The following is a 20,650-nucleotide window of genomic DNA, read 5'->3' on the forward strand; positions in this document are numbered from 1 at the left end:
TATATATATATATATATATATATATTATATACACATTTACCATAAAAAATAATGTAAATACAATTTTAAAAATGTTTTTACAATATTATAATTTTATAATATTAATTATAAATTTTATTTCTATTATTTTCATCAATATTTAAGCTTGTTCTCATTATGTCGTTTTTCTGTTCTATTTTTTTCAGCGGGTACTCCGGTTTTCCTCCCACATTCCAAAAACATGCTAGGTTAATTAGCATTACTCCAAATTGTCCATAGGTATGAATGTGAGTGTGAATGGTTGTTTGTCTATATGTGCCCTGTGATTGGCTGGCCACCAGTCCAGGGTTGTACCCCGCCTCTTGTCTAAAGACATCTGGGATAGGCTCCAGCACCTATCCACCAGATGAGTTCTCAGGTCTGTTCTTCATGAAACCACTAAAGCTGTTCCTCGGACAGATGAAGCTTTGCATGCGGTCCGCTGGTGGGGATTGAGCCTCGGGAGCCGCAATCGAGACACGCCACTCGAGAGGAAGTGGTCACCTGCCAGAGTATGCGTGACCGGCAACACGGAGCCACTAAAACACGATAAGATCCGCATGAATCCCATAATCCCTGGCGGGCCCAAAGCACTTTTTTAGGCCACCATGAGGTACTATATACCCTAGTACAAGGTTCAAATTCCAATTCCGCTTGGACACGTTGCAGAACACTCTTGAGTGTTTTTGGCTTTGCCTTCAAAACTCTTTGCTGTTTCTGCCATTTCTTTATGACTTGCCAAATAGTGAGAAGCCTTAAATCTGTTTGCACTGGCGGTGCTGAAAGAATGTACATGTGTTTCATTTCAACTCTGATAAGACCACAACTTGTCAGTCCGAGGCTCCGAGACGCGTCTCGCCTGGGCTTTGTCGTTGCTGTGTTTTCTTAAGCTTCGGACGTGGCCGCCGTTTGTGTGATGATGGAGGGAAACGCTTTGAATATTACGCCGTTTTGGCTTGGTGACATTTTGGCCTAATACGCACAATAAAACCTTCATTGGGTATTTAGTCATCTGAAATATACTTTTGGGGAGAAACGGGGGTGGTTATAAGACGTTGATGAGCGTGGAGGCCATGTTTCCATCAAGTCTCCGCTGGTCCAACGTGTTTTGGAGGTAGAAATCTTTGTGTTTCCAGTGTGTGGAGATACAGTCCAACTAGAAAATGACTAACTCGTTCCTTTAACTCTTAGATGCATAAGTGGGTCAAAAATGACCCGGTTTTTATTGAAATATTTTCGTAATAAAAATTTTTCATCATTTCATATTCCTCAAAAAACATGTTTTTGCTATTATACCATTCACATTTTTAACTTTTTATTTAAAAAAATTAAATTTTAAGAAATTTTAGTTTTTGTGTTACTACCCCAACCTTCTTGAAATATCTTCGTAATAAAATTTTTTCATCATTTCATATTCCAGGTATTCCTCAAAAAAGATGTTTTTGATATCATACCATTTTTAACTTACATTTTATAAATTTTAAGAAATTTTAGTTTTTGTGTTACTACCCCAACCTTCCATAACTGGGTAAAAAATGACCCGGTCAGGATGTTTGCTTGAAATATCTTTGTAATGAAAATTTTTCATCATTTCATATTCCAGGTATTCCACAAAAAAACATGTTTTTGCTATCATACCATTCACATTTTTAACATACCTTTTTAAAAACTTTTAAGAAATTTTAGTTTTTGTGTTACTACCCCAACCTTCTTGAAATATCTTCATAGTAAATTTTTTTCATCATTTCATATTCTAGGTATTCCTAAAAAAAAGATGTTTTTGCTATCATACCATTTTTAACTTACCTTTTATAAATTTTAAGAAATTTTAGTTTTTGTGTTACTACCCCAACCTTCCATAAGTGGGTCAAAAATGACCCAGTCAGGTTGTTTTCTTGAAATATCTTCGTAATGAAAATTTTTCATCATTTCATATTCCAGGTATTCCTAAAAAAACATGTTTTTAATATCACAAAATTTGCATTTTTAACTTTTTTTAAAATAAATTTTAAGAAATTTTAGTTTTTATGTTACTACCCCAACCTTCTATAAGTGGGTCAAAAATGACCCGGTCAGGTTGTTTTATTGAAATATCTTTGTAATGAAAATTTTTCATCATTTCATATTCCAGGTATTCCTAAAAAACATGTTTTTGCTATCATACAATTTTTAACTTTTATACATTTTAAGAATTTTTTGTTTTTGTGTTACTACCCCAACCTTCTATAAGTGGGTCAAAAATGACCCGGTCAGGTTGTTTTCTTGAAATATCTTCGTAATGAAAATTTTTCATCATTTCATATTCCAGGTATTCCTAAAAAACATGTTTTTAATACCATGCCATTCACATTTTTAACTCAACCTTTTATACATTTTAAGAAATTTTAGTTTTTGTCTTACAGTCAGGTTGTTTTCTTAAAATATTAATATAAAATATATCATTTTATATTCCAGGTATTCCTAAAAAAACATGTTTTTAATATCATGCCATTCACATTTTTAACTTAACCTTTTATACATTTTAAGAAATTTTAGTTTTTGTGTTACTACCCCAACCTTCCATAAGTGGGTCAAAAATGACCCGGTTAGGTTGTTTTCGTAATTAAAAATTTTCATCATTTCATATTCCAGGTATGCCTAAAAAAAACATGTTTTTGCTATACCATTCGCATTTTTAACTTTTTATAAATTTTAAGAAATTTTAGTGTTTGCGTTACTACCCCAACCTTCCATAAGTGGGTCAAAAATGACCTGCATGTATTTTCTATGGAATCCAATAGGAACCTTTGATTCTTATCAACTTATCAACTCCTAAATATAATACTAAATATCATACAAGTGATTATTCCTAACCAAAATGGCAAAATTGTCATAAAAATGCATTGATTCTAGTATGGGTCATTTTTGACCCACTTATGGAAGAGTGTAGGGGTCCAGTCACTCGTGCATCTAAGAGTTAAGTACTGTACTCCACTTCATTTATTTATTCCAACGGAACCTACCGGATGAACGACTGTGGTTGGTACTGAATGAAAGGGTGACTGGCATAGTGGTCGTCCCGACTGGAAAGTCGCTGGTTCGATCCTGGGTCACCGGCTTTCTGTGACCTTTCCGTACCGAACGTGCATTTAGAAAATTCGGAAAAGCGGAAGCTCTGTATAAATCCAGTGCATGCATATAGGATATAATAATAATAATAATAATATAGAGGGGGTAGAAGAGGACGCTAGATCCGCTCGGCACCAGTTCACCTAGGTACATATGTTCAAAACCGCAAAGTCTTGTACCATTTGTGGTGTAACTTCTGTGGATTGGTAGTTCTCCGATACTTCAAGTCGTCCAGAGGGACCCCCGTTCTGTAGAAATCCGTTTTTTTGGGGGGGTTCTGTTCCGAGTTCTTGTTATTCCTGTGGTGGAAATAGACCGGTGTGTGTGCTGTGGATGGCACATTGATCAGGCGCCTTTCTGCTGGGTCCATAAAAGTCTGCGTGAACATTTACGAGACCACCAAAATGTGGCCCCTCCATGTTCTCGTCTCTCTTCCATTGAGAAAATCTCAGAGTTCCATCGAATTTTGGACTCTACTTTTTGAGTCTACACCCTCCAAGAACAATTCTGATCCCCGTCCCAGCCCAGCATCACCTGATGTATAGTCTAACAAGCACTGACAGATGACTGGATGCCGTGGAAACGAGCCCACTGGACCTCACATCTCGTCCACACCGGATCATATATAAAAGAAACATTTGGGATTTTTCTTTTTCCAAAACCTTTTTCCACCGTAAAAACGCTGGAAGAGCTCATCAGGCTCTTTTATGATACGACACCCACGAGAACGATAAACCGAAGCGTCCAACTTTGATACGACACTTTGAAATTAACCGCAGGATATCACACCGTAACCACGTATGTACTACGCCTGTACTGCGCCTGTACTGCGAATACTCAATCCACGCCTAGCCTTGCATGAACTGAATATTTTAGTCGTATTTTACCACAATTACTGGATTCAACTTTGAGGTAAATGCTAACAAATACTTCAATTCAGGAACGTTGCAGTAATTAGTACTTCTGTTTTTCAGGTAGTGCTTCTCAAATCACAGTCATTTTTTAAATTAAAAATTGTATTATTTTCAATTTTTTTTGTATAAATTAAACATTTTCTTCAAGATATTATGATTTATGTTAAATTGCAATATTTCTTGTAAAAATCAGGATTTTTGTAATAATTTACATTCTTTTAATGTTATGTTTAAAATATTTTTTTTCTTGTAAAATTATGATGTTTTTTTTCCCCCACTATGCAATGTTAATTGTTTTAGGTAAAATTAGTATTTCCGTAATATTCTGACTTTACTATTTCTCATATAATTACGCTTTCTCAGATTAGGAATTTTTTTAAATATATATATATATTGAATTTCTTCAGTTAAAATTATTAAAATTGTATTATTTTCTAATTGATTGTGTAAATTAAACATTTTCTTCAAGATATGATTTTTGTTAAATTGCAATATTTCTTGTAAAAATCTGGATTTTTGTAATAATTGACATTCTCTTAATGTTACAACTTTATTCTTGTAAAATTGCGTTTGAAATATTTTTTTTCTTGTAAAATTATTACGTTTTTTTCCCCTCACCTTGTAATGTTAATTATTAAAATGAACTAATTTAAAAATGTTTAAAAACTAATTTTAATAAAAGGTAAAATTAGTATTTCCGTAATATTCTGACTTTATTATTTCTCATACAATTACACTTTCTCAGATTATGATTTTTTAATATATACATTGAATTTCTTCAGTTAAAATTATTAACATTTTATTATTTTCTAATTGTTTGTATAAATTAAACATTTTCTTCAAGATATGATTTTTGTTAAATTGCAATATTTCTTGTAAAAATCTGGATTTTTGTAATAATTGACATTCTCTTAATGTTACAACTTTATTCTTGTAAAATTACGTTTTGAAATGTTATTTTTTTTCTTGTAAAATTATGACGTTTTTTTTCCCCCGCACCTTGCAATGTTAATTGTTTCAGGTAAAATTAGTATTTCCGTAATATTCTGACTTTACTATTTCTCATACAATTATGCTTTCTCAGATTAGGATTTTTTTTATATTTTGAATTTCTTCAGTTAAAATTATTCATTTTGTATTATTTTCTATTTTTTTTGTATAAATTAAACATTTTCTTCAAGATATGATTTATGTTAAATTGCAATATTTCTTGTAAAAATCTGAATTTTTGTAATTGACATTCTCTTAATATTACAACTTTATTCTTGTAAAATTACATTTGAAATGTTATTTTTTTTGTAAAATTATGGTTTTTTTTCCCCCCACCTTGCAATATTAATTATTTCCGGTAAAATTAGTATTTCCGTAATACTCTGACTTTACTATTTCTCATACAATTGCACTTTCTCAGATTAGGAAAAATTATTTTTTTTCAATATTTTGAATTTCTTCATGTAAAACTACAATTTGTTCTTCATAATAATACAACTTATATTAAATTGCAATAGTTTCTTGTAAAATTCTGATGTTTGAATTTTTGAATTTGTAACTTTAAGTCTAAATTTGTAAGTTTTTCCCACATTTTGACCTTGTTCTTCTAACATTGCAAATAATAATTGCAAAAAACAAAAATAATCATAATAATTATTCATGTTTTTTCGCATAATATTCCAGATTTAAACTTGTAAAGAAGACACATTAAGCGTGTGAATGAAGATTTTATTTGTAGTTTCTTCATGCCTGAAGTGCAGTATTCATAGTTCTTGCTTGTAGCCCCGCCCCTTGTCTCTACTTTTGTCTTTTCCTTGGACCGTCGCTAGCCAGTGGAGCCATGATTCCCTGGATTACGTTGGATTTGTTCACTAAGTAGACTTTTATTGTGAAGCGTGTGGGATATTGGTACTCTTCTGTACCAAAACCAAGATTTCCATACAAAAAGAATGCAACATAGTAGTATTCTATGTGTATTTACTACACACACAAGATACAGCTTTGGGTTTTGTTTTTTTTTTTTTTTTTTGGTATGCGGCGTCTTGCTTGAATTAGGCATCGAAATAAGAATAAAGTGCGTGCGTGAGCCGTATTAATCGTCCTTCAAAGAGCGTTTGCGTGAAAGGAGAAACAATGAAGCGTCTTGTGACATCCAACATGAACACGCAACACAAACGGGACGCATCAAAGCCAGAGACTCGAACATCTGCAGCCAAGGCGACTTTAGCCGTCATGCGACACGCTGGTGCTTTTATGGAGACATCGGATTGTTCGGGAAGATCGAGCAGTCTCGTACCACGACATGCGGCGCTTTTGTCAACATAAAAACTCGTGAGCCAAAGGCGTAAATTTTATGAAAAATGCTTTGTTTATGTAATTAGCATGTAGCACAGTAGCTCATTTCTTGGCCCCAAAAAGTGTTGCTGATTCACCGTCCCTGCTAAATAACCCGCCATGGGGCCAAAGAAGACACACGTTTTCACTTCTTTTTACACTTAATGACAGTAAAGAATCATTTTCCTTTGAAGTTCATTGACTTCAACATTTTCCAGCACGAAGATGCTTTGACAAATATGATGTTTTCCGTCGTGTTATGACATTTTCTACCGCTTTTCCTCACCAGGGTCTCGGGGGGTCACGGGGGGGTGGGGTGCTGGAGCCTATCCCAGCTGTCTTTGTACACCCCGGACTGGTGGCCAGCCAGCCAATCACAGGGCACATATAGACAAACAACCATTCACACTCACATTCATACCTATGGACAATATGGAGTAATGCTAATTAACCTAGCATGTTTTTGGAATGTGAGAGGAAACTGGAAAACCCGGAGAAAACCCACGCATGCACGGGGAGAGCATGCTAACTTCACACAGAGATGGCCGAGGGTGGAATTGAACCCTGGTCTCCTAGCTGTGAGGTCTGCGCGCTAACCACTAGACCGCCGTGCCGCCCCATTCAGTAACACAGTAACCCAAAAAGTCATTTCTTGCCCCCAAAAAGTGTTGCTGATTCACCGTCCCTGCAGTTTCTATTGAGTTTGACTACTAAATAACCCACCATGGGGCCAAAGAAGACACACATTTTCACTTCTTTTTACACTTACATGACAGTAAAGAATCATTTTCCATGGAAGTCAAAACTCAAAAAGTGATGCTGTTCAGTCACGTCAACATTTTCCTGCACGAAGATGCTTTGGCAAATATGTTTTCTGTCGTGTTATGATATACTTTAAAGTATTCCATCGTCATGATCTGCTGTATTGGTGGTAGTTTGACCCTGGAACAGACTAATTCTATTGCCATTATTACATTCATTTTCTACCGCTTATCCTCACGAGGGTCGCGGGGGGTGCTGGAGCCTATCCCAGCTGTCTTTGGGCGAGAGGCGGGGTACAACCAATCACAGGGCACATATAGACAAACAACCATTCACACTCACATTCATCGCTAATTCGCTCATCGCTAATTTGCTAATTAACCTAGCATGCACAGGGAGAACATGCAACACAGAGATGGCCGAGGGTGGAATTGAACCCTGGTCTCCTAGCTGTGAGGTCTGCGTGCTAACCACTAGACCGCCGTGCCGCCCTGTTTAACAAAATAGTGATATCAATTTGAAAAACAAAATACCTGCAATATCACAGTACTACTTTTGTAGTATACAAAAGGACCTTTGCATTTCTTGCTAGCGGCAGGTCCTCATGGTGTCTCGCTAAGTGGACTCGCAGATTTGTCGTGTTTCCCGAATACTTTATTTGGGCACGACACATTTTATGAACAGATTTTGTCAATTTTTTTTGTCAATTTTTTTGTCAATTTCTGCAAATGTGATGTTTTCCGTCATGTTATGACATACTTTAAAGTATTCCTTCACTTCTTTGAGTTCTTATTGGGTTCTGCTCATAGTTAGGATCTGCTGTATTGGTTGTAGTTTGACCCTGGAACAGACTATTTCTATTGCCATTATTACATTCATTTTCTATTGCTTTTTCCTCACAAGGGTTGTGGGGGGTGCTGGAGCCTATCCCAGCTGTCTTTGGGCGAGAGGCGGTGGCCAGCCAATCACAGGGCACATATAGTCAAACAACCATTCACACTCACATTCATACCTATGGACAATTTGGAGTAATGCTAATTAACCTAGCATGTGTTTTTTTTTTGGAATGTGGGAGGAAACCGGAGTACACGGAGAAAACCCACACATGCACGGGGAGAACATGCAAACTCCGAGGGTGGAATTGAACCCTGGTCTCCTAGCTGTGAGGTCTGCGCGGTAACCACTCGACCACCGTGTTATGACATACTTTAAAGTATCCCTTCGCTTCTATGAGTTCTTTTTCGGTTCTGCTCATCATCATGATGATCTGCTGTATTGGTGGTAGTTTAACCCTGGAACAGACTAATTCTATTGCCTTTATTACATATGTGAAATTTGATGGAGATGTTTTCAGGGCTCAGTAACAAGTGAAGATAAATAGATTGTGTTCATGAGTCGACTTTATGGATGTCGCTCATAAATGTTCATTAATGTCGGTTTGCCGCAAGCGTCCTCCGGAATAAATGCGAGAGAGACGCTCAGACGGCCGCAAAAAGGATTCCGAGTAAAGGATGCTTGTCGTTTCTGTTGGCCGGGTAGTCGGTCTTTACATGCGCTGTCAAACATTTGCGACACGACGTCTCCTCGGAGCTGTGAAAGTGATTAAAGTTGAGATTTTTTTTTTTTTTTATTATTATTATTTTTTTTTCGAGAGAGGGTGTTTTCCTGCTGACACGTTGAAATAAATAATGTGCTGAGCTGCGGTGCCCCCCGTCTGTTTTCACAGTGGCCGGGTTCTGTACAGTAATCCGGAGCCTCTTGATTTATACGGACGTCCTTGGACGCTCGCCCACGTCCCCCCCCCGGATTAACACGTCTCTCAAAGCAGATTAATTCAGGACTAGCCAATGCGAGCAAGACGGTCCGAGAGGAAACCGCAGCCTGGTTTTTCACATATTTGTGTTGATTCTTCCTTCACGCCTTTACAAAGTTCATGTTAGCTACTGGAAAAAACACCAAAGTCTGGAATTTGCTGCTTCTGGTTGGCTTGCTTTATTTTTCCTAAAGTCACTTTTACTTTCTCCAGTTCAGTATATTCCTCAAAAGTCAATAGTTGGTCAAAGGACTGCAAGCTATTTGCGGCAGAGGTGGCGTGAAGGAGGAGCTAACAGCTCATGCAGAAATGACATTCGTGCTTTTATGTGAGCGTCTCTTCGCTAGATTGGCTGCTTGAAGCAGTTTCGGGAAAAAAGTATCAACGCCATTATTGTCTTCCTTGCTAGCACAGCAGGTATGTAGGAGTTGTGTTAAAAAGCAGCATTACAATGCCATCTACTGTACGGAATTGGAACAGAATTGGAATAAAGTATGACCAGACAGTCCCGTTATAATGGGTTAATTTCTAAGCGAAATTAATAATATTAACATTAATAGTCACCATTTTTCCACTATTTTGCCACCAAATTTCAATTTTTCTTTTCCTGTTTTTCCACTATATTTTTCCACCATATTTGTTAGTAATTTTTCCACACATTTTTTTCTACTGTTTCATTGTTTTGAACCATTTGAAAAATATTAGTTATTTATATTTTTCAATTTTTTTCTCAGTTTTTCCACTTTTTTATTAAATTTTTACAAATTACTTATATATATATATTTTCACAATTTTTCCCCCTATTTTTAAAACACTCAAATTTTTGTCTGCTGTTTCATTGTTTTGAACCATTAAAAAAAAATATTTGTTATATATATTTTCACATTTTTTTCCACACAGTTTTTCCACTCTTTTAAAAAAATATATATATTTTTACAAATGACTTTTATAAATATTTTTCCACAATTTTTTTCCCGTATTTTTTAAACACTTAATATTTTTTTCTTCTGTTTCATTGTTTTGAACCATTTAAAAAATTTGTTATATATATTTTTCACAATTTTTTTTCCTCACAGTTTTTCCACTTTTTTTTTAAAATTTCTTTTATTTTTACAAATGACTTTTATATTTTCCCCATTAAAAAAAAAAATCTACTGTTTCATTGTTTTGAACCATTTTTAAAATATTATAAAAAATATATTATATTTTTCACATTTTTTTCTCAGTTTTTCCACTTTTTAAATTTTTTTAAATTATTTTTACAAATGACTTTTATAAATATTTTCCCCCTATTTTTAAAACACTTAAATTTATTTTTCTACTGTTTCATTGTTTTGAACCATTTAAATAATATTTGTTATATATATATTTTTCACAATTTTTTTTTCAGTTTTTCCACTCTTTTTTTTTATTATTATTTTTACAAATGACTTAAAAAAATATGTTTCCACAATTTTTTGCCCTATTTTTAAAACACTTAAAAAATGTTTGGGTTCTTTTTTTTTTCTTTCACTATCAATCAATATATTTTTGCGTTCTTGTCGCTATGGTTACTTTTGTCTTGGCTTTGTATCAGCCAATCATCTCCTTACCTGCCCTTGAGTCCTCCTCGCCGTCTCTCACTGGTCTGCTTATTTACTTTTCTCTTGTCTCTGGAGCTTTCCGTCTTCTAAGGTTCACTCATGGAGATTTTATCCAGGGGGGGTGCACCTGCCCCCACAGTTCCCACCGAGCCCCGGTGACAGGATTAAGCGTTTTATTTGTCTAAACGGAGCCCATCAATCAGAAGTCACATTATATCAAAAGTAATGTTTTGTGTTTTGCATTCAGGACGATGTGAACTTTCCCACAAAATGTAGTGATGAGGAGCCGCCCCCGCATGGGGGGGGCGCTAGACGCTATCACTATCACTCGACAAATTCCCTTCAAGTGCAAACCAATGGGTCGTGAAATGTCAGCAATTAAAATTGCAATATTTCTTGTAAAAAAAAAAAAAAGATCCTGCTTAAATGTTTACTGACAATTTTTTTTCTGTCAATTTTGTCAAATTTTTTTTTGTAAATTTCTGCACACCCTAATTTGAGTAGAAATCCAAAATGCGTCCTTATTATTAATAAAAAATCTTAAAATAATGTCTAGTATATTACCTGTATACATATTTTATGTGTATATATCATATATGTCTATATATGATATATCGTATGCAAAGCGGCATATGGTATATTCTAGAATTATTTAAAATTCATGTTTAAATAATGTTTAAATAACTAAATATGTTTTTTATGTATGATTAATTCAATTTTTATTAATATTGTATTTTATATATGTATTATATATATTTTATTATATAATTATAATATTAAAATAAAAAATTAAATTATAAAAAATAACTATTAATTAATTATAATAATTATAAATAGAAATATTAGAATAATTTATAGTATATTATATGTATTTTTTCTGTATATATCATATGTCTATAGCCTGGTCTCGTATGCAAAGCTGCATATGGTATATTGTAGAATTATTTAAAATTAATTATTCAATAATGTTTAAATAACTAAATATAATGTTTTTATGTATGATTAATTCAATTTTTTATTAATATTGTATTTTATATATGTATTATATATTTTTTATTATATAATTATAATATTAAAATAAAAAATAAAATTATTAAAAATTAATTATTAATTAATTATAATAATTATAAATAGAAATATTAGAATAATGTATAGTATATTATATGTATTTTATCTGTATATATCATATGTCTATAGCCTGGTCTCGTATGCAAAGCTGTATATGGTATATTGTAGAATTATTTAAAATTAATGTTTCAATAATGTTTAAAGAATTAAATATATTTATTATTTAATTATTATTATTTTATTTAATTTATTAATTAAATTATATATTTTTTGTCAATTTCATCAATTTATTTTTTTATTTTTTTGTCAATTTCCGTACACCCTACTTTGTGTACTTTGGGGCCAGGCTTTGGATACTCTTCCCAAAATCAAAGCAGCCATCTAATTTGGGATCGACCACGGGAATGTGCGGCTCGATAAATGATATCAAACGATGCCGGATTGTTTGTGAAAGAAGCCGAATATTAGTTGATGGAAAACTGATTTTTCCATTGGATTGCGATCTGGGAAACAGATCCCTAATAACAACAGTCTGCATGCTCGGATAAAAAGTCCGACATTCTGTAGAAATCAGAACCGATCAGGCATGGTCGATGTCCGCGAATAACGACATCAATCAGTCGTAGGATCCTAACCAGGCGGGTGCCAGTCACGCATCCCCCGACCCAGACGTGGAGCATCCAACCCATTGTGGGCCCCATGTGGTGTTTTCACAATCCTGTGGTAGTCTGAAACTGAAACCAGTCCTCACGGCCTCATCAGTTAAATGTCTCGTTTTGACCCACTCTAACACTTTTTTTTTGGGGGGGGGGGGCGTCTTTTTTTGGTTGACATGTCCGCGGGTGACGGGGATGGATCACCCGCACAAGCGGCTACTAATGACGACGTGAGCCCGGAGGGCAACGCCGCGGCATCCATCACATCAAATGCATCGGGAACTTTATGGATGACCTGCCATGCTGGGGTTTAATCTCCAGCACATGCTAGGATGCTAACGGTAGCCGCTACTTTGACTTTAGCTCCGAGGTCCGCCTCTATGTATACATCTTCCGAGGAAAAGCCAACTTCTCTACGGGTGTTCCTTTCACCTTGAGAGTCGGCGACCTTCGGAAAAAAACGGGAAAATGTCCCAAACATATGGGAATTTGTACCAAGATGGGAAAGTGCTTAGCAGCCAGGACCGTTGGAGCGACATAGAATGGCATTCTCATTGGAGCGTAGACCTCCTCCAAGGCCAAACACTTCCAGCACGGTTCAGCACTAAATTGCACACCTTCACGGATAACTAAACTCCAAACTCACACGCCCTTGAACGCACCATAGACTCAAACGTGAAACTTATTTATATCACTTCTAGTCCGTGGGTGGATGTGAAAAATAAGAGGCGAACGTCAAAGTCAAGCTACAGCAGGAGGTTTTGGAGGGGGGGGGCGAACCGAGCGTAGATTTTTTTTTTTTTTTGTAAGTTTGGATTTTTGTAAGATACGGTTATTGTCAACGATTTTCAGTTTTGCCTCGGTTTTCATCCACTCCAGTCCGTCTGAAAGAGTACTGAATTGGAGGTAAAGGAAGGCATCATTTTGCATTGATTTCTGTATATAAAACCAACTATTCTTTAATAAGTACATTTTTGCTCATATTTCTGGGTGTCTGGAAGTGATTCATGGGATTGACATTATTTTTTTTTTAAGGAAGAATTGCCTCGGTTTTTGTATGTTTCAGTTTTTGTCAGACCGTTGGACGTTGACAGCAAAATATGGTCTGTTATTGCACCTATAAAATGTTCCAATTTGGCATTCAACACCAGGTGCCATTCAAACACCAGACTTGATCGCCAGAACAACAGGCTTTTATTGCAGATTTTAATTATAAATTATTGTATTTTCTGGACTATAAGTCGCTCCAGAGTATAAGTCGATAATGCATAAAATGCATAATTAGGTAGAAAAAAACATACATAAGTCGCATTGGAGCATAAGTTGCACAAGGCCAAAAATGTATAATTGGGTAGAAAAAAAAACATACAGAAGTCGCACTGGAGTATAAGTCGCACAAGGCCAAAAATGCATAATAAGGTAGAAAAAAACATACATAAGTCGCACGAGACCAAAAATGCATAATTAAGTAGAAAAAAAACATACATTAGTCGCATTGGAGCATAAGTCACGCAAGGCCTAAAATGCTAAATTAGGTAGAAAAAAAACATACATAAGTCACACTGGAGTATAAGTCACACAAGGCCAAAAATGCATAATAAGGTAGAAAAAAACATACATAAGTCGCACAAGACCAAAAATGCATAATTAAGTAGAAAAAAAACATACATAAGTCACATTGGAGTATAAGTTGCACAAGGCCAAAAATGCATAATTAGGTAGGAAAAAAAAACATACATAAGTCGCACAAGGCCAAAAATACATAATTAGGTAGAAAAAAAAAACATACATAAGTCGCACTGGAGCATAAGTTGGACAAGGCCAAAAATGCATAATTAGGTAGAAAAAACATACATAAGTCGCACAAGGCTAAAAATGCTAAATTAGGTATAAAAAAAAAACATGCATTTTTGGCCTTGTGCGACTTATACTCCAGTGCTACTTATGTATGTTTTTTTTTTCTACCTAATTATGCATTTTTGGCATTGTGCGACTTATACTCCAGTGTGACTTATGTATGTTTTTTTTCTACCTATTTATGCATTTTTGGCCTTGTGCGACTTATATATGTTTTTTTTTTTACCTTATTATGCATTTTTGGCCTTGTGCGACTTATGCTCCAGTGTGACTTATGTATGTTTTTTTTTTATACCTAATTTAGCATTTTTAGCCTTGTGCGACTTATGTATGTTTTTTTCTACCTAATTAATTTTTAAATGTAAAAAAAACATACATAAGTCGCACAAGGCCAAAAATGCTAAATTAGGTATAAAAAAAAACATACATAAGTCACACTGGAGATAAGTCACGCAAGGCCTATGTGAGTCTGCCCTCCACTGTGGCCTATATTATTAACATTTTTCTGGTCAACTTGTACTGATTTGTCTCCTTGCATGCAACTTTTATTCAATTTTTCCTTGACAAAAGCAAACTTTTATCACTCAAGTTGATCCTTTTGTCAATAAAGTTTGCATGTTATTGTGTAAATCGTGTCAAATTGTCACGTTTTAGTGGTCATCGTTTCCCCAGGAATGCACTTTCAACTTTACGAACGACCATTAAAAGCATTTTTGTGGCATTTTCACGGCATTATGAGAAAAACATGGACGTTATTCCTATTCCTCAACAAACACATCCACTGTTAGCTAGCTCACTTTATTGCTTTCTCCTCGGGAATTCCATGGGAAAACCGCAAAAAAAAAAGAGTCCATGTTGTTACAACACAAGACTGCACTTAAGTTTTTTTACAAGTTGTTGTTATTCCAATGATGCGACTGCACGATGCCGTGGAAGTGTTGAAATGTATACGCGAGGGTTAGGGAATCGACAAGTGGAATTTGCACACTCGCCATTCCCTGCCTTGCTTTGTAATTAGGATGAAAATGTGTTGCGGTTTGTACGCTAAAGCGGGAGCAATCGGGACCAGATGTGTTTGGAAGCAACCATGCAGACTGAATAGTTTGTTCTGTTAAACAATCACTTCAAAGATGATGCGTGTGTTACTGTGTTCGTTTGTTTACATTCGACGTGCAGCGTCACTTTCTGACCACACGGGGCAGTATTGCACCACTAGGGAATCATGTTGTTGACATGTGGTTTTCATTGTCTTTCCGTACCGGGAAGCTGACTCCCAGCTGTCGAGTGCGGAGCATCCACTTTAGCTCCGACTTCCGAGAAGCGTCGGAGGTGTCTTCACCCTCCAGTGAGCGTCTTTAGTAGTCGCTTGTTGCCGGGCAGACGCCCCACAGTAAACGCAGCTGCTGATGACAATGGAGAGTCGGGTTCAAACAAACGACTCAAACGATTCAACTCGGTTTGTTTACAGATGCCTCTAGATTTTGTTAAATGTGGAAATTTAAATTAAAAATGAAATGAAATAAATGATAAAGTAACTAAATTAAATGTAATTAAATTGGTTAAAAATTTTAAGTCAATTATTTAAATTAATAAATTATGCGGAAGTGGACATTTGAATTAACAAATAACATTAAATGAAAAACTATTAAAATGAAATATAATCATTGCCTCTATGTTAAATGTGGGAATTTAAATTAAAAATAAAATAAATTATAAAGTAATTAGTCAAATAAATTAAACTTAATTAAATAGGTTAAAAATTTAAAGTCAATTATTTAAATTAATAAATTATGTGGAAGTGTGAAATTTGAATTAAGTAACATTAAATGAACAATTATAAAAATAAAATTATTAAAATATATAAAATATAATCATAATCTCTAGATTTTGTTAAATGTGGAAATTTAAATAAAAAATAAAATGAAATAAATTATAAATTAGTCAATTACTATTAATTAAATAGGTTAAAAATTTAAAGTCAATTATTTAAATTAATAAATGTTGTGGAAGTGGAAATTTGAATTAACAAGTAAAACATTAAATGAAAAATTATGAAAATAGTTATTGAAATAATAATTATAAAATAAAACGTACAAAGAAATGTAAATAAAAATAAAAAAACATTAAATGAAAAATTATACAAATAAAAATTATTGAAATAAAATAAAATGTAAAAAATTTATTAAAATAAAAATTATCAAAATAAATAAAATTTATAATTCAGTTCCAACCGTGGTAGATACAAGCTATTCCAATGCCAGCACCGGAGCGAGTGATTGATTAGCTACCGGTTTAACGGTTTAACAAAGTCCAATGGATCTTTGAAGTGAATGACTTCTGTCAGAACGGTGGTGCAGTGGGTGTGAACTTTGAACCCTTTGTTTAATTTTTGGGATATTAAGCAGCTAATTGCTAATTGCTAATGGTGAGTTTTGTGTTGCTTGTGTGAAGATGCTACTCATACTTGGACATTGTTTACGATGACTTTTCTGTTTACGTTTAGCGACATAGGCGAGGAAAAAGTCAAATCCAGGCCATCCGACTTGATTATTTGGACGTCTTTTGCCCGACAAATGCAAACGCAGCCCAGATTTCTCTCTTTTTTTTTTTTTTTTTTTCTTTTTTTTTGTTCTCTCCAGTTGATTTTGATGATTCCTTTCCCACAGCGCTTATCCGTCCTCCAGGTGCTTCAGCCTCCGTGAAGCAGACTTATGGAGTGTATGGATCATGTTAAATGTCCGCAAAAACAGCGTGAGTCGCAGACAAGAGCTCAGTGAAAACAGACGTTTCAGTAAATCTTATTTTAAGTTACGAGATGCCGCATCGAGGACGCCATTTTCCTCCACGGGGAGACGTGGTGGAGGGGCTCGAGCACGTTCTGCAATGTTGTCGTTCATATCTCAGCAGTCTTTATGATCCCGCGCCCCGTATGAGCGTATTACCGATGACAGGCAGGGGGGCCCCCAAATATATGTGTTTGTACTGCAATGAAATGCTACTGTCCTCAGGATTTTTTCAAAGCAATGAGATTTGGGGGGGGTTAAGTCGATCTCTCAATGCCGTGTAAAACGTCCCCCCCGGGAGTCGCCGTGTCCCTGTCTTGACCCTCCGTTGGCGCCTTCATCCCCACGTACGCCGTATTCTTGTTGTTTACGTCCCGCTTGTCTTCTAAAGCGTCTTCGCTGCATTCTGCTTCAGCTATGCAGCCCAAAGTGCCAGCACCGACCCGTTTGATTCCCAGTGCAAAGACCATGTGGTTGAAATCTGAGGCCGGCTTCTCTGCCAAGCCACATTGCAGGCCCCATAATGGAGGACTGGCGCAGAAGAATAAGCCATTGTTCTTCCTGCACGTTGGCGGAGGAAAGGCAGGAAAGGAGGGAGGTGGGGGGGGGGGGAGGTTGACTCTTGCTGAACACGGACCCTAAGGTCAAAGGAGAGCCCCGTAATCTTCTTGTAAATCCCACTCGGCCTGGGAATCATTTGCAGGAGGCGATGCTAACATGTTAGCAGAGGTTTGACGTCCTGCTGGCAAGACGGACTCCAAAAAAAAAAAAAAACACCCTGAACTTTGGAATTTTCAGGAAATTTTTATTTGTATATTTAATGTCCAAATGTTGATATGTGGAAATGTAAATTAAAAATAAAAACAAAATAAACAATTTAACTTAATTTACATTTAAAAGTATCACTCCTGCCTCTCAATATTATAATAGATTTTGTTAAATGTGGAAATTTAAATTAAAAATAAAATTAGATAAATTATAAAGTAATTAGTCAACTTAATTAAATAGGTTAAAACATTTTTAAAGTCAATTATTTAAATAAATAAATTATGTGGAAGCGGAAATTTTGAATTAACAAGTAACATTAAATAAAAAAAATAGTAAAAATGAAAATTAAAATAAAATGTAAATATAAAATAAAATGTACTAGTCAAATAAAATGTGAATAAAAATAGTTGGTATCTAAATGAATAAATTATGTGGAAGTGGAAATTTGAAATAACAAGTAACATTAAATGAAAAATTATGAAAATAAAAATTATGAAAATAAATAAAATGTAATTATAAAATAAAATGTAAATAAAAATAGTTGGTATCCAAATGAATAAATTATGTGGAAGTAATAAAATAAACAATTTAACTTAATTTACATTTAAATGTATCACTCCTGCCTCTCACAATATTATAATACATTTTGTTAAATGGGGAAATTTAAATAAAAAATAAAATGAAATAAATTATAAAGTAATTATTCGACTAAATTAAATGTAAAAACAATTAAAGTCAATTATTTAAATTAATAAATTATGTTTGAGTGGAAATTACAAGTAACATTAAGTGAAAAAAATAGTAAAAATAATAATTAAAATAAAATATAAATATAAAATAAAACGTACTAGTCAAATAAAATGTAAATAAAAAATAGTTGGTATGTAAATGAATAAATTATGTGGAAGTGGAAATTTGAATTAACAAGTAACATTAAATGAAAAATTATCAAAAATGAAAATTATTAAAATAAATAAAATATAATTATAAAATAAAATGTACTTAGTCAAATAAAATGTAAATAAAAATAGTTGGTATCTAAATGAATAAATTATGTGGAAGTGGAAATTTTGACATAAAATGAAATAAAAAATCTGAAAAAATAGCTATAATAATTAGCTATAATAATAATAATTAGTTAAATAAAATAAAATGTAATTCAATATAATTAAATAAAGGTAAAATAAAAAAATATATATGTATATATATATATATATATATATATATAAGTCGTAGTCAAATTAAAAAAATATTCACGTTTTTAATATTTTAATGATTTAAATGTAATTAATAAATTTAAAATCAAAAAGTCTAAAATTAAACATAATTAAACTTGGGGTTTATTTATGAAATTCAAGTTTATGGTAAAGACTGTAATGAGAGCCTTGCTGTGTATTAATTCCGACTTGGCACTAACGACTTTGTCGTTAATTGAACAGAAGCTTTTAAAAATCAGTGGATTTACGCTACCACTCAAAAGTTTGGAGACACTTTCTCATACAATAACATGAAGAAGTGTCTCCAAACTTTTGACTTGGCATACATTGCAATATCAGAGGCTAACAGAACATCACGGATACCCCAAAGGCAGCCTTGGAGGACCAGGTGTCCCCGACGAGGTCTAAAGCAACGTGACACCGATGTTCCCCAACATCCGTGGGGATCCTGGTTCCACTTTGCGCTCGTTTAACTCTCGATGCTCCTCTCCTCTTCATCTTCATTTCTCATCCAGGCTACAGAAATGTGTTTCCTTGCTCAATTACACTCAACCAGCTCAGATTGGGGTTGAAGGTGAAGTGCAGCGCTAGGAAACGCCAAAGGAGGGCGGGGTCAAGTCTGCGAATATATAATGAGGTAGAAAAAAAAGATGTGCATTCAAGTCAGTGTCCTCCTTTAGGAAGCATCTCTTGGAAATGGTTAGCATGTGTGGCTTGAACTCTTTTTCTGTGTTGCTTTGAGCAAGAAATTACAAAATGCCGCAAGGCATGCTGGGAGCCGACATGACTCCTGTCACTGGGAGTGCTACCCAGCAGACCTTGTGGCACTTGTTTTGCAAAAAGTTGCTCTTGTTAGTTGTTTATACTTAACATAGTTGTTTATTATTTCCCATAGTCATAGTGGTTGCCCAGCATACTTTGTGGCACTTGGGTAAAAAGTTGGTCAAGTTGAGTTTTTCGATTTTACGTAGTTATAGTAGTAGTACTAGTAGTAGTAGTAGTAGTTGTGCGGCATGCTTTGCGGCACTTGTTTGGTAAAAAGTAGCATGTTTACAATTAGCATAGTTGCTGTTTATTGTTCTCCATCGTCACAGTAGTTACCCAGCATGCTTTGCTGCACTTGTTTGGTAAAAAAGTTGCGTGTTTAAAGTTAGCGTAGTTGCTGTTTATTGTTTGCCATCGTCACAGGAGTTACTCAGCATGCTTTGCGGCACTGTTTTTGGTAAAAAAGTAGCATGTTTAAAGTTAGCGTAGTTGCTGTTTAACATTCGCCATCGTCACCGTAGTTACCGAGCATGCTTTGCGGCACTTGTTTGGTAAAAAGTTGCATGTTTAAAGTTAGCGTAGTTGCTGTTTATCGTTCGCCAAAGTTAGCATAGTTGCTGTTTGTTGTTCGCCATCGTCACAGTAGTTACCCAGCATGCTTTGCGGCACTTGTTTGGTGAAAAGTAGCGTGTTTACAATTAGCACAGTTGCTGTTTATTGTTCGCCATCGTCAGAGTAGTTACCCAGCATGCTTTGCGGCACTTTTTTTTGTAAAAAAGTAGCGTGGTTAAAGTTAGCGTAGTTGCTGTTTATTGTTCTCCATCGTCACAGTAGTTACCCAGCATGCTTTGCGGCACTTGTTTGATTAAAAAAGTCACGTGTTTAAAGTTAGCGTAGTTGCTGTTTATTGTTTGCCATCGTCACAGTAGTTACCCAGCATGCTTTGCGGCACTTTTTTGGTAAAAAGTAGCGTGTTTACAATTAGCATAGTTGCTGTTTATTGTTCGCCATCG

The 20,650-nt window shown here is 34.7% G+C and overlaps 1 long non-coding RNA gene across 2 annotated transcripts in view; it reads left to right on the forward strand.

The window, feature by feature from the left end:
- LOC131119525 (uncharacterized) overlaps window positions 1-20,650 on the forward strand; it is a 73,187-nt gene that overhangs the window by 8,602 nt on the left and 43,935 nt on the right. The gene's annotated exons all lie outside the window — the stretch shown is intronic.

Source organism: Doryrhamphus excisus, chromosome 2 (genome assembly GCF_030265055.1).
Source record: "Doryrhamphus excisus isolate RoL2022-K1 chromosome 2, RoL_Dexc_1.0, whole genome shotgun sequence".
NCBI classification, from domain to species: Eukaryota; Metazoa; Chordata; class Actinopteri; order Syngnathiformes; family Syngnathidae; genus Doryrhamphus; species Doryrhamphus excisus.